Source organism: Pinus tabuliformis, chromosome Q (genome assembly GCF_031772625.1).
Source record: "Pinus tabuliformis cultivar Carrire ecotype Pingquan chromosome Q, CPIR1, whole genome shotgun sequence".
Taxonomy (NCBI): Eukaryota; Viridiplantae; Streptophyta; class Pinopsida; order Pinales; family Pinaceae; genus Pinus; species Pinus tabuliformis.
This window is the reverse complement of record NC_142296.1, coordinates 931,806,030-931,820,565: the sequence shown is the minus strand read 5'-3', so window position 1 is coordinate 931,820,565 and position 14,536 is coordinate 931,806,030.

The following is a 14,536-nucleotide window of genomic DNA, read 5'->3' as shown; positions in this document are numbered from 1 at the left end:
GCTTTCCCTTGAAGTCTTTATACCTTGAATCATATAACAATGCCCAATCACCCTCTTCAAATTGCTTCTCCTTAATATGTCTATCATGCCAGATCTTCCTCTGAAGCTGAACTATCTATGTATGTAGGAGGGCCTGCATTCTGAATTCATCCAAGCCATTAAAATGGAACAATCTTTCTTTCTATGCATGACAAAGATCCAAATATGGTTGTGTTGCCATCCTCAGTGTGTTATATTCAAACTCAATGGATAACAAAGCCTTTTCCCCATAGACCAGCTCATAGGGTCTAAATCTAATGGTGGTCTTCCATGTTGTATTATAGGCCCAAGTGGCCTCAACTAGTCTCTCTGCCTAATCCTTCCTGTTGCTGCTAACTACCATGGTTAAGATGCTCTCTAGTGCCCTGTTGGTCACCTCCACTTGCCCATTAGCTTGTGGATGATAAGGAGTGGAGGTCATATGCTTGATTTTTTTATGGTTGATCAAATCTTCAATCATGTTGGAGGTAAACTGGCTACCTTGGTCTATGACTAGCTCTTTAGGGTACCCAAATTTGTAGAATACATTCTCCCTTAGGAACTCAACCACCTTCTCTTCTATTGCTGCCTTAATTGCCTTGGTTTTAGCCCACTTAGTCAAATAATCAGTGCACACAATAATGTATTGTTTTTGCTTTGAAGGAGGGTTGATAGGCCCAATGAATTCCATGCCCCACTTGTCAAATGGCTCAAAAGTCACTTGAGGTTGTAGGTTTATTTCATCTCTTGGAGTAGGCTTTCCCATCCTCTAACACCGATCACACTGACTAATTTACTTCTTCACATCTTAATGAAGAGTGGGCCAATAATAACTCGCTTGTAACACTTTGAATGTTGTCCTCTTTGCTGCAAAGTGACCTCCACAAGGCCCATAATGACAGGTCAGAAGGATGTCAAAAACTTCCTCTTCCCTTACACACCTTCTCAAGATTTAATTTGGGCCAAGTTTGAAGAGATTGCCCCCAATCCAGGTGAAGGGGGTGCTTTTCCTGACTATCTTGCTCTTTTATTTGGTGGGAAAGTTTGGTGGGAACTGTGCTAATACTAAATAGTTTGTTATATCAGTAAACCATGGGGAGAGAACTGAAATAGCAAACAAATGCTTGTCTGGTAACCGGTCATCCACCATTCCTTCTTCACTTGCAGGCAAATTCATCCTAGATAGAAAATCTGCAACAACATTTTCCTTACCAGGCTTATCAACAATAGTTAGATCAAATTGTTGTAATAAAATAAACCATCTTATAATTCTAGCATTCACATCTGGTTTTTCCATTAAATATTTGATTGCAGCATGGTTAGCATGCACAAATGTTTGATATCTTGTAATGTAATGCCTAAATTTGTTTAATGAATGCACAATAACTAGGAGTTCCTTTTCGGTCACAGTGTAATTTAGCTCAACCTTTGATAGGTTCTTACTAATAAAATAGATGGCATAGGGCAATTTCTCCTCTACCTGACCTAAGGTTGCTCCTATGCCTTTGTGTGAGGCATCAACATGAATATGAAAAGGGAGGGCCCAATTTGGGCCTTGAAGAATTGGTGCAGTGGTTAACTTACCCTTTAAAATGTCTAAGGCCTCTTGATAGCTTTTTGCCCATATAAACTCTGAATATTTGGCCAACAATCCAAATAAAAAAGAGGCCAAGTTGCTAAAGTCCTTTATGAACCTTCAGTAGTATCCAGCTAACCCCAAGAAACTCCTAACATCCCTCTGCTTTTGTGGAGGTGGGACCCTTTGGATGATTGCTATCTTGTTCGGGTCCACCTGCAGTACTTGTTGAGATATTGAATGACCTAGCACAATCCCTTTAGTCATTAAGAATTCACATTTTTCTGGACTGCGAGACAGGTTCATTTCAATTCATTTGTGCAATACATTTCCTAGGTTAGTCAAGGCTTCTTGAAAATCACAGCCATAAGGTGTAAAATCATCCATATAAATTTCCATCGCATCATGTACTAATTCAATAAAAATGCTCAAGACTGTTCTCTAGAATGTGGCAGGAGCATTGCATAGGCCAAAAGGAAGCACCATATAGGAAAAAGTGCCCCAAGGATAGGTGAATGTGGTCTTATCCTGGTCTTCTAGGCAGATTTGGATTTGATTATACCAATTGAATCCATCTAGGAAAGAAAATAACTTCTTCCCTGCCAGGCCATCTAGCACTTGGTCAATGAAGGGTAGGGGAAAATGATCCTTCTTTGTGGTTTTGTTCAACTCCCTGTAGTCGACAAAAATCCTCCACTAACCAATTTTCTTGGGAATTAACACTAAATGAGAGACCCACTCACTGCCATATATAGGGTAAATGAATCCTACATCTAGCAGTTTTTTTAGTTCTTCTTTGACTATATATTTAAGAGTTGGATTCATCCTCCTTTGTGGATGTCAGACTGGCTTGCAACCTTCTTTGATGTATATGTGGTGAGTACAAACTGAAGGGTGTACTCCCTTTATTTCCTTGTAACTCCAAGTGAAGGCTTATAGGTTTTCTCTCAACATGTTGCATAGATTTTCCTCTTCAAGAGAAGAAAGAGATGGATTAATTTTAAAAGTTTTCTCTAGCCAAATTCTATGGTTTTGACATGGAGTGGGTTGGAATTGGCCAAGCATAAGTCAATTGGATGATTTTTATAGGTTTCCCTTACTTCTTATTCTAATGGTAATGAAACAGGATTTGGACTTTGGAGCAGGTGTTAAATTAAGTCACCCTCATCTTGCTGTCCTCCTCCTATGGTTACTTCCAAAGCATAAAGTTGGGCTGAATAAACCTCATCTTCTTCCTCCTCCTCCAACCATAAAGGTAAATCATGCTATAGAGAAGGTTGAGCAGGAGGGTATAGGAATCACTGTTTGGACATATGCCCATTCTTGATGGTCATATTCCCAACTCTACAGCTAATGTAAGCATCGGCTGTGGCCAACCATTGCCTTCCAAGGACGAGAGGGTAACCAATAAGCTTAGCCTTAGACTGGAGAACTAGAAAATCTGCAGGGTACTCCCAGGAGTCAATGGAGACCATCACATCCTCCACAATTCCCTCAGGGGTGACTGTAAAATGGTCTGCAAGTTGCAGAACTGTTGTGGTCTTCCTCAATGACCCTTGGAGGTTGAGCTTAAGAATGGTGTCCTTGGTCATAAAATTAATGGTAGCCCCAAGATTGATCAAAATGTGTGGGATGATGGTGCCATTGATGTGCACATCTACTATAGGGCTTCCAGGGTCCAAATATTTTGGACATATTACCTACCCCGGCATTAAGTCAGACAACTGCCTAATGACATTAATGGTAGGGGCATCCCTTTTTCTTCTTCCTAGATGCTTGAAGCATTTCTCCTTAATCAACTTATTGTAAATGGGAACATCTTTTATTTCCTGGAGGAGGGGGATCTTTACACATAGTTTTTTCAATTCTCCTAGAAGTTTAAGTTCTTCTGGGGTATGCTGGAGTGGTTGGGCTAATCTCTTCGGAAAGGGTGGATTTAATTTAAGGTTTATTTCCTCTCTTTCTTCCTCAACCTCCCTAAGTGGAGAGGGAGGTTGGTTATCCAAGAGAATTATCCCAGATCTTAGGTTGATCTCCTAGATTTCTACAACATAAGCTGGGTAGGATGTCTCTCCATTGTATACTTGTTGAGCCTGCCTATTATTCGGGTTCAAATTTGGATGGGCAAGCATCTAGGGTTGCTTGGGTGGAGCGGAGTGTAGGAGTTGTGGTTGGGTAGGTGATGGAGGCAATAGAGCTGGAGCATTGTTGTATTGGGGCCTCCACCCCTAAAGTGGGGTATTCCACTAAGGTTGTGGTGGAACATAAGGTTGAAATGACTAGTTGGCTAGCTGGGAATGATACTGAGGTGCATAGGACCAAGGAGGGAGTGTAGACCAGGAAGTATGAGCAAGGGGTCCCCAAGAAGGTATAGTTGTGATTTGGTTGGGGTTGTAATATGCATGGGATGACCCTTCAATACCATATTGGTATGGTCTAGGCCTAGGAGGTCTCCTTTGGTTAATGAAACAAAGCTGCTCAATGAGCCCTTTAGCTCCTTGATATACAACTTTGAGTCCGGGTAAAGAAGGGCACTTGTCTATGGAGTGGTTTTCTTCACAAACCGAGCAAATCTCAATGCAGTTCAATGGACATTCATTCCTAGGATGCCTCCTGGTGCATCTAGGACAAAATATGACCAAGGCTATCTCTACTTACTCTTGCTTCCTTTTGATGTTCATGGTATCCAATTGCAAGGCAAGGGTTTGCAGCATCTCACTTTTGAAATCTTCCAACATATTTCTAATTTCACCCTTGATGGATGAGTTGGAAGATGATGTACTGGCCATAGGTTGACTACCCCTACCCTTTTTCCTAGTTTCCCTAGAATGGTTTCTAAAGACAATCTTGATATCCTCATAGGGTAGTTGGTAGATAACCCCTCCTGCTAACAAATGTAAGGTGTCTAGAAGATCTTCCCTTACTCCTCTGAGCAGGACCATCTTCAATGACTTGGGGTCAAGTGTGCACCTGGCCCTTTTGTAACTGAGTTGGAATCTTTCTTCATAGTCTTCTCAAGATTCATCCTAGTCGATGGTCATCTTGAAAGTCTCTTCTTTAGTATCCTTTGACCTATAGCAGTCCCTATATTTGTTGTTAAAATCCTATTGCATCTGAGCCCAAGTTGTGATGCTATCTCCAGGTAAACCCATGAACCAACGTAATGTTGCATCCTTGAGGGTAGACGGAAACTCAAATAGGAAAGTGTTAGGGTCCTCTGTGGTCAGGCCATGGAAATGAGGTAGAGCAGAGGGGCTTATATTCTTCATCTTATTGTCCCCATGGGTTTCCCTGATGGGGAAGGCACCCTCAATTCTCTCTCTATTTCCTCTGTCATTTCGGTTTTCAACCATTGGTTCAGTAGGAATGGGTTCCTCTTCTTCTTCTTCCCCTATAGGCTCTTCAAATATGTCAGGTTGCTCACCTAAACGTTCCTCCAGTTCATAGCCACTGAAGAAGAGAGAAGGTTGGTTGTTGGATGTAGTGGGGGTATTTGGCAAGAATTTCCCTAAATTGTCCCCACTCCTACGAGGCATGAAAGGAATTTTTTTTGGGTTGGTTTTTGTAATATTTTTTTAAGTTGGAAAGTACTTTGCAGAAATGAAATTGTTAATTAAATGAAAAGTACTAACATAAAGAAACTACTTGCTGAATTGAAATTCTACTTGCAAAATGGAAAGGAAATCAGATACTGACAATTGAAATAAAGGAAGCTACTAGATTACTTTTGCAAAAATAAACTACTGGCAAAAAATTGGAGACTAGAAATAGAAGAAAAGAAAGCAAACTAGAAATAGAAGAAAAGAAAGCAGTACTCACATTCTACTTAGACACCTCCCTGAAAATGGCGCAAAAAAGTGATGAGCGTCGGTATTGCAACAAGGATGCTACAACTCCTGGGCTACCAAATTTACTTATAAACCCAAGGTTCGTACAAACCTGAAGGTGACAGTGCTATATGCACAAGTAGAAGTGAAGGTCATGCCTGTTGTCACTTGTTCATCTGGCAAGAGACCCCAAGGGTTCCAAGCCATACTTCTATAGAGTCAGAAGAAGATTGATTCTTTGATGGAATAAGAGAAAATCTATTCTAAGAGAGCTACTCTATTGTAGTAATGAAGAAAACAACATGTAATGGTAAATCGCATCATATTCTAATTAACCATTTAAACAACTAAACTAAGCAGAATTTCTAAATCAACACTAACCTAATGTTGTTATCTAAGTTACAAAAGTAAAGAGAATCAAACCAAACTAAGGTGTAAGCAAGGAAACTAAACTAAATCTATTTTCACTTTCTTTTGTTTTTTTGGTGTTTGCGATGATTGAACAATATTGAATGACCAAGTCAAAGCTCGAGAGTGGCAGCGTTTTAAGGATATGCAGAACAAAGTTCGAGAAGGAGTCAAGCGGAAAAGCAATTGAATATTAAAATAAGTGAAAGGGAGACGTAAAGAAGCAGTAGTGCTTAGGAACCATTGGATCGATCAGCAAACAATAAGAATGAAAGATGAGTGGAGGAGATCTTATCACAGGAGATTACGTGAATAGATGGGTGGATTGATCAATGAATAGGATTAACGAAATATGAGCGGTGAATATATTATCATGGAGATTAAGTGAATAGATGGATGAACAGGGTTAACAGGAGATGAATGACAAAGATCTTATCGCAGAGGTTAAGTGAAAAGATGGATGAACAAGGTTCACGGGAGATGAATGGCGGAGATCTTATCACGGAGGTGAAGTGAATAGATGGACGAACAGGGTTAACATGAGATGAATGGTGAAGATCTTATCTCAAAGATGAAGTGAATAGATGGACGAACAAGATTAAGGGAAGATAAGCGGTGGAGATCTTATCACAAGAAAAACGTGAGAAATGGTGGAGCAGGTTTTTGTAGGTGGTAAGCAGTTTCTCGCGCGCCCTCAAGGTTGTAAGTAGAATTCCAAAATTTTACACGATTAGCTTAACTAGGTGACACATAGCACGAGAAAACCACTTTCCTCATGTGCTCTTGGGTGGATATCGGTTGTGCAATAATCCAAGCGAGATTGCGCAATAGTTGTTGGATCAAGCTAGACAGATCGACGGGGGAGATTTGGGGTGCATAAAGTATTGAGAGGACGCGATAGTCATTGGATCAAGCTAGACAGATCAACGGTGGAGATTTGGGGTGCATAAAGTCAAACGTTGAAATGAATACGCATGTGGTTAACGGTGATTGGCCAGGTTTGTTGTGGATCGGACAGTAAAGAGATCTACGTATAATCTGATTAAGACGTGAGTTATTGGCTCCCGCTTAAGCATTTCATGCTGAAGGAAATGAGAATGTGAGTGAGATCTATTACAAAAAGAGAGTGATTGAAGATGATAATGATGAAATGAACCAAGTACTGAATCAAGACAACAAACTCCAAAGCTCATGCGATAACTAGAAATCTAAAACACAACCAATCTACTCTACCCTATTGTAATGGAAATGCAGCTACTTAAGCAAATGATCAATTAAACCATGAATATACGCTAGCATACATGTACAATAAAGAGGAGCCTTAGCTGCTAGGGTTGGGCCCTAACCCAAGAGCTTTAACCCTCTGAGTTAACTCAGTGCTGGCTCAAAACAAAACTCATTCTTATTATCAAAACAATGGATTACATCAACAACTATCACAAGTCTTGCAACTCGAAAATAAAGTAAAGTTTTACAATCAAAATTCTAAATCCTACTAAGGTCCTAGGCCTCTCTACTTATACGACTAAAGTCTCCAACGACTTCCTTAAAATTAGGGAGGCTCAGCTCCCAAACTTGAGATAAACTGGTGCTTTGACTTTCACTTGCTCGGCTGCCTTCTAGTCCTCATGATTTGGCTGTTTGCACTCTGAGCTGATGGAGGAATATTCGAATGTAGTGGTAGTAAATGAGGAGGATTTACCTTCTATAATTCCTCTCCATGTCCCATTCAAGTTTTAACCAAGGTATTTGCCAAAATTCCTTTCTTTTATCCTTTAATCATGCGTTAAATGCACATTAAACCACAAATCAAAATATCCAACTCTAACTCATCTCATAAACAAAATATAATCAAAAGTATGCAATAAGTTGTGAGAATAGTTGGTTTGACTAAGCTAGGAGGTGAATTAAGGCCCATATAATTACCCAATGATGAGGCTCATTAGTATTCCAAGGATATCTCATCCATCCACTCGACCTCCGCCTCCACCCCCACCTCATACACCTACAAGTTCACCTCCTCCACCTCTACTTCCACCGTCGAACAGGGCGAATTCGATTAAGATGTCAATTTTTAAAGCAATGGGCGATGAAGACCCAGAAAAATTTTGCTTTTTTGTAGGAGTTATGTGGATAGAGTAGTAGATTACGATGAAAATATTAAGAAATCACAATTGGTTATAGCCTTACAAGACTATGCATTAACATGGTATATCAAGTATTGCACTGATAACACCAATGTGTCATTGGCAGATACCCAGCTAACTTTAAACAAGGATTTCAGTAGGCCTAAGTTAGAGGAAGATTCAGAAATTGAATTTAAGGAGATCCAAATGAGAATCGATCATACACATTGGGACTTTGATCAGAGGTTGAAGTGTCAAATCAGGCAATCTAATTTGAAAATCTCATATACCTAGCATCACGACTAGTTTATAGCATCACTTTTGCCGCACTAAAGAATGCCTCTATCACAGAAGAAGATAGCAATGCAAGTAGAAGCCTTGGAGATCGCAATGAGGATGCACGCATCACCTATTCCAGATACGAACCTTGGGGTGCAACAGATTCATTCAAAACTGGAGAGCCTACACTTAGAGTTGCAAAGCCTGAAGAAAGGACGGGGAGCTCAGCCGGAGGAGTGGGCCGAAATATGGTGTCTAAGATGTTAAAGCCATGGACATGATAAGGATCATTTCCTAGTATTTAAGAATTATATTACAGGGGGAGGGCTTATACCCCTGAAACCATGTATTGGGACAAGTGTGGGAGTTGCACTATTGTGCGCTATTTGTCAGGTTACAAGACAACATTTTACAGATAACTGCCACCTATTGTAGAAGTTTGTACAGACCTCTCAACAATTATTTTGAAATTTTTGTAAGTCTATAGGGCATGATGAGCGCCATTGTACAAGTTATGAGTTGATGATGGATAGAACCTATACCTATAGAATGTAGGTAGAAAGTCAGCCTTAGGATCAAGGCCTAGGAGAAACTCGTGGGGGATTCCATGGCCAAGGATGAGGAAGAGGCACTAGACTAGGGTGAGGGTGTCAGCAAGTAATTTTAAATAATTGTGGCGAAGAAGGGCACTTTGCGCGCAATTGTCCAAATCCCACACATCCCTCATGTCAGTATTGTCGACAGTTTGATCATGTCATAGAGGAATGTCTGGTCCTTATGGAAAATATGTAAGAGAAGAAGGCGCAACCCCAGTAGCCTACGTAGAACATTCAGATGATGAGGGTTGAGCCCCGCGAAGAGGATCCGAACATAAACATTGTGTTAAGAAGTGGTATAACAACTAGCGCAGATAAAGGTAAGTAGCCTAAGGAAGAGGGATGGGTATGAAAGGCTGCTGAGAAGGAAGTTAACTTTGATTTGAATCATGCTAAAGAAATGTTCTTGGAAGCAAAGAAGAACTTTGCTGAGGCCTCCACCTCAGGAAGTCAGGAGAAAATGCTTGAGACTAACACAACTCAAGAAGTAGATCCTTCAATCCTAGCTACCTTTTTGAAGACTTGTATGAAGCTTTTGCGCGATCAGAAAGAAGTTGAAGGATTACAAGATTTAATAGACAAGTGAACCAATAAGGAAAAGACTCCTACAAAGCAGCACATGGTCATGAAGATTGTCAAGCATAAGGCACGAACACAGTGCGAGATGAGGCTAATCGCGCACATAGGTGAATATGAAATGGACCAAGTCATCTTGGATATGGGGTCTGATGCAAATTTATTTGCTCTAAAGACATGGGAAAGGATGGGAAGAGCTGCACTGTAGTGGTCTCCTATTTAGTTGTGCATGGCAGATCAACAAAATATTATTCCAATGGGGTGCTTATATGGTGTAACGATGGAAATTAAGGGTGCAAGTGCACCGACTGATTTTGAGGTCATTGAGATAGTGGATGAAAATAACCCATACCCTGTGATACTAGGAATCGATTGGGCTATTGATATGAATGGGATAATCAACTTGAAGAAGCGAAAGATGTCCTTTGAGAAGAAGTCACTTAGGGTAATAGTGCCATTAGACCCTACAGAGGGAGTGCATAATACTGAACCTATGCAAGGCTATGTAGAAAGTGATGACGATCTTGATTAGGTATATAATATAATAACACACGATGAGGATTGAATCAATCCTATAGCATATGGACGAATCGCATGGGATAGGGATAGATCCTGTGCCTCGTATTCAAATGAAGAGCTTGAGAATTTGTAGAATAGGTTGCATGATGTATCTATGCTCCATTGTAATATGATGACCAAATTGCTAAGGTGTGTTTCGACTGAGGTAAGAAACCTTCCACATTATGATGGGTTGACTAATGTGGAATTGTTTTTGGATGAATTTAAATGAGAAGTACGAGAAGAGCATCGATTCTAGGCACTGGAATTGGCACTATTCACTATGCCCGCCCATTGGTGGGGTACGCATAAGGAGAGCTTTGTTGGATGGAGAGAATACCGTAAAATGATGAAGTTAAGGTTTGGCTACACTAACACCAAGATGACAGAAACATACAGTGGGAAGGATGATCTACACGATCATTTAGCACAATGGACTAAGGCCTAGGGAATACAACCACAACCAAAATGGGTGCATATATTCTATCATACGCTAGATACAATCCCAATGAACTAGTATTTGGAGATGGAGCTTCACCATGGCACGCTTGAATGGGACATTCTAAGGGATATTTTTCTATTCATGTTCAGCTTCAAGTATGGGTTTTAGAGCATCGATCAGGCGTTCCAAGAAATTTAAGCAGCTATATTTAGAACACCAAAAGAATATGTAGAATGGACTAAGACAGATTGGATTACATAGCACGCCATGCGTTGGAATGCTATAATGTGATTTCTGAAGAAGAGGATGACTCGTGGAATATTACCATCCCTGAGACCGAAGGTCAGCGCGACATCAAGGGACTGAAGGTAGTAAACCCAGATATATTAGGGCCTATGCAAACTCGACTGGTAAACATTGGATCTGAAGAAGAACCTAAGTTCACGAAGATACGATATTATTGGGATGAAGATATGGTTAATAAGGTAGCTGAGCTGTTGCGTGAATACCAGCATTTGTTCCCAACAAATTTTTCATATCTGAAAGGAATTGTCAGAGATCTCGGCGTTATGAAAATTACATTAAAACCAGATGTGAAGCCTAATAGGAAACAACTTTATCAATTGAATCCAAAGTACAAAGAAAAGGAGCACCTAGAAATGGATAAGATGCTGGAAGCTGGCATTATTAAGCATATAGAAGAATCTGATTGGGTAAGCCCAATGGTGGTCCAAGAAAAGAAACAGAAGGGTGAAATCTGCATATGCATAGATTTACAGAAGTTGAATGATGCATGTGTGCGTGACCCATTTCCAACTATTATAGACTATATTTTTTGGCACTGCAACCCCAATCATACATGTCCATAAACCAAGGGATCCTAAGTCCCTAAATATGTTGCTTCACACCCTAAAGGAACAAGGTCAGCTGATTACACCATATCCAAGAATTTCTCCATAGGAAACTACTCAGAACTGGTCAAAGATGGACCATACAGACTGCCCAGTGCAAAGGGTATGATGCATCTCACTTTCTCAGTGAAAAGGGTGTGATGCATACTGGAAAGCCATTCTGTAGGGTGCGATGGGCTAGAGTAGACAAATGGCAGAGACAGTTTGCAAGGTGGATCATCATGGAATCTTCCAGAGACTTCTCCTGTGACACTTGCCTCTCTGAATTCGCCCAGGGATGAGTAAGAGATCATCAATATCCAAGTGGAATCAAGAACTATCAGAGAGAGGACACTAATAAAAATCCTAGAAGCTGACTCACCCCCCTACAATCATCTATATATGGATCCCTCATCCCAAAGATCCAAAGGCTAGAATTTTGTATCTTGTAAAGAAGTGTTGTTGGTTTCTTGGTGGAATATCATAGTGTTGGGTGATCTAAGCTTTTCATGAGGTGAAGAAGGGCTTTCATGCTGGGAGGATGATGCTGGGTTAGAAAAATTGGTTGTAATCCTCTTTGCTATTCTTGATATTAATAAAGCTATTCAAGTTTTCCTCCACATTCTTGTATGTTTGATGATATATGTATTTGTGTGGTCAATATATATCTGGTCCTCTATTGTTTATGATTGTAGATCTTTGTTCTTCGATAGTATTATTTTGCTTTGATTCCAAAGGTGCTCTTTGAAGCTAGGTAGATGAAAGAAAAGTGGCAAGGATCTGTCAGAAGGGAGAGGAACCAAGCGCAAGACTGAGGTTGGTCTCCTTTGTTCCCCTCTTATCTATTTCTCATAAAGGAAAGCGAAAGTAGTTTTAGTTTGTTTGTTTGTTTCTAAGATAGCTACCAGTCTTAGTGGGACTAGCAGCTCTGAGTGGACACTATATTTCCCGATAACAAAATGTCGACTCCACTGGGGAGCAAATAGATTGTTTTCTTGTCTATATTTGTTTGTTTTATAAACTTACATATGGAGCCTGAAGTCAAGCCAGCTAGCCTTCAAACTGCATTTGCTATGCAAGTGCAAAGTAGATCAATGCTACTTTAGTCTATCTCCGGGTTTTGTTTATAAACTGAATAATTGATTTGCAAACCTTCTAATTTCCCTAGTGGTGGCTCTAGTAACCTCATTAGATCAACCCCTGTGATTTATATTTACTGAACATCACTTGCTTGGCCTAAATACCTGAACTGAGCTGCAAACTATGACCAAAGACCAAGTAAAAGTCTCACACTGGTACCATCGCACCCTATCTTCAAGGAAGTCTGTATGCATCGCACCTCCCATGTGCAATAGGTGGGATGCATATTGGTTTCCTTATGTAACAGGTGCAATGGTCAGAAAAGGCTAATTTTGCCTTCAGACTTTGGTTTTTCTTCACTCCCTTCAGCTCTATTCAGGAGTTTTGTTGTCTGTTATCAGTATACCACTATGGAAACCCCATTCCTTTCCATCATTCCACCTCCATTTTACAAAGAACTGTGAATTTTTTTATGTATTGGCCACCATTTTCAGTTCTCTTTTACAAAGAAGTAGCATAATCAAATTGTCGTCTTTTGATTTGAAAGTGTCGCAAGTGTCGTTTTCAGTCAAAGAAAAGAATTCTATTGTTCTTGATGGTCGATTATACAGCTAATCTTGTATTTGATTTGAATTAGTAGTTTTTCAAGTGTCGAAAGAAGTTTTCATTAAAAAATAGCAAAGTGTCGTCATTATCTTCCTTTCATTTTTAAAGAGAAATTTGTTAGTACTATCGCTTTGAAAAGATAATTCAGATTTGTACTTCACATTTTTCTTGTCATTCACACATTAAGAAAGCTGAAAACAAATACATGCATGTGCATTTGCATTTAGACTGCTTGTTGGTTTGATTTAGGACAGTGCATCTAGTGTGTGCTCTCTGCTCTATGTTGAAATAATATCATCTCTCTTTCTTTAGTAGCTAGGATTTTCATTGCAAAATGAAGATTAAATGATTGTTTATCATCTTAGATTGCATTTTAGGAATTGTATATCTACATCATGCGGTGAACTTGAAAGGAAAATTTCTTAAGAAATATCAATTGTAAAATAAATTCAATGAACATAAAAATGCTTTGGAACCTAATGCAAAACATTTAGAAGTCTAGGCTAGAGATGTATTCCGGCTTCGTAAAGCCTGGTAATTATCACTTTCATTGTTGGTTGGGTGATTCCTCCTCTTTGAGATGACAAGTGTCAGTATGGACTTGTGCTCCCATGTACCGTCGAGTATATATTGGGAGACCACAATAGGCTATATCCTTTATCCATAGGAAGCCGTGTCTGCCGCCCTATCAATCGCAATGCACAGAACACAGCATTCTGGAAGATTGACTGCCGTACCGTAAAAGTATTTTGCAGTTTTGCGATTGGTTTGGTAATCCTTCTTCGCAATGCATAGAACACAGCATTCTGGAAGATTGACTGCCGTACCGTAAAAGTATTTTGCTGTTTTGCGATTGGTTTGGTAATCCTTCTATCTAGATTTACAAATTAGTCTCTTTTGTTCCTTTTCAGACTCCTTAAAGGAAAAGGTCCATCTGACCACTTGTCACTTTAGGTTCATTAAAAATCAAAGGCAACTAGAGTCATCTTTTGTTTTTTCTCGACTCTTAAAAATTGAAAAAACAAGTTGTGTCAAAGCATCTAAAATTTATTTTAATCGGAATAATATCACCATTCCCGTGTTGGTCTTAGTTTGAGGAAAATGGAGTCCACTAACCAAGGATTTCCCCTTGGAGGAAATCCTAGTCCTTTCTCCTCTTGGGGAGATGTTGGTGCACCTCATATGGCCACATTGTCACTTCCAGGATTGACGATTGGCTTGCCAATATGGCTCTTCTCGACCTCCGTCGTTCAGAAGACCGTGACTCCTAAGCAATCGAGTCAGCAACTAGATGATACTAAAGTTATCCCCCAACCTTCTACTTCGTCCAATTCTCCCTCTCCTCCTTCCTCTTCACTTGATGAGGCTGGTAAAGCCAAAAATCAAGTAACTAAGAAGGAGAAGAAGGGGAAGGAGAAGAAAGAGAAGAAGAAGAAGGAGCCAAAGGGAAAAAGGATTAACTAGGCATCGTCTAGTGAAAATCCGCACACTGCACTGTCCAAGCCTAAATCTCCATGTGTCATTTGCAAAGGAGACCACTATCATTGAGATTTT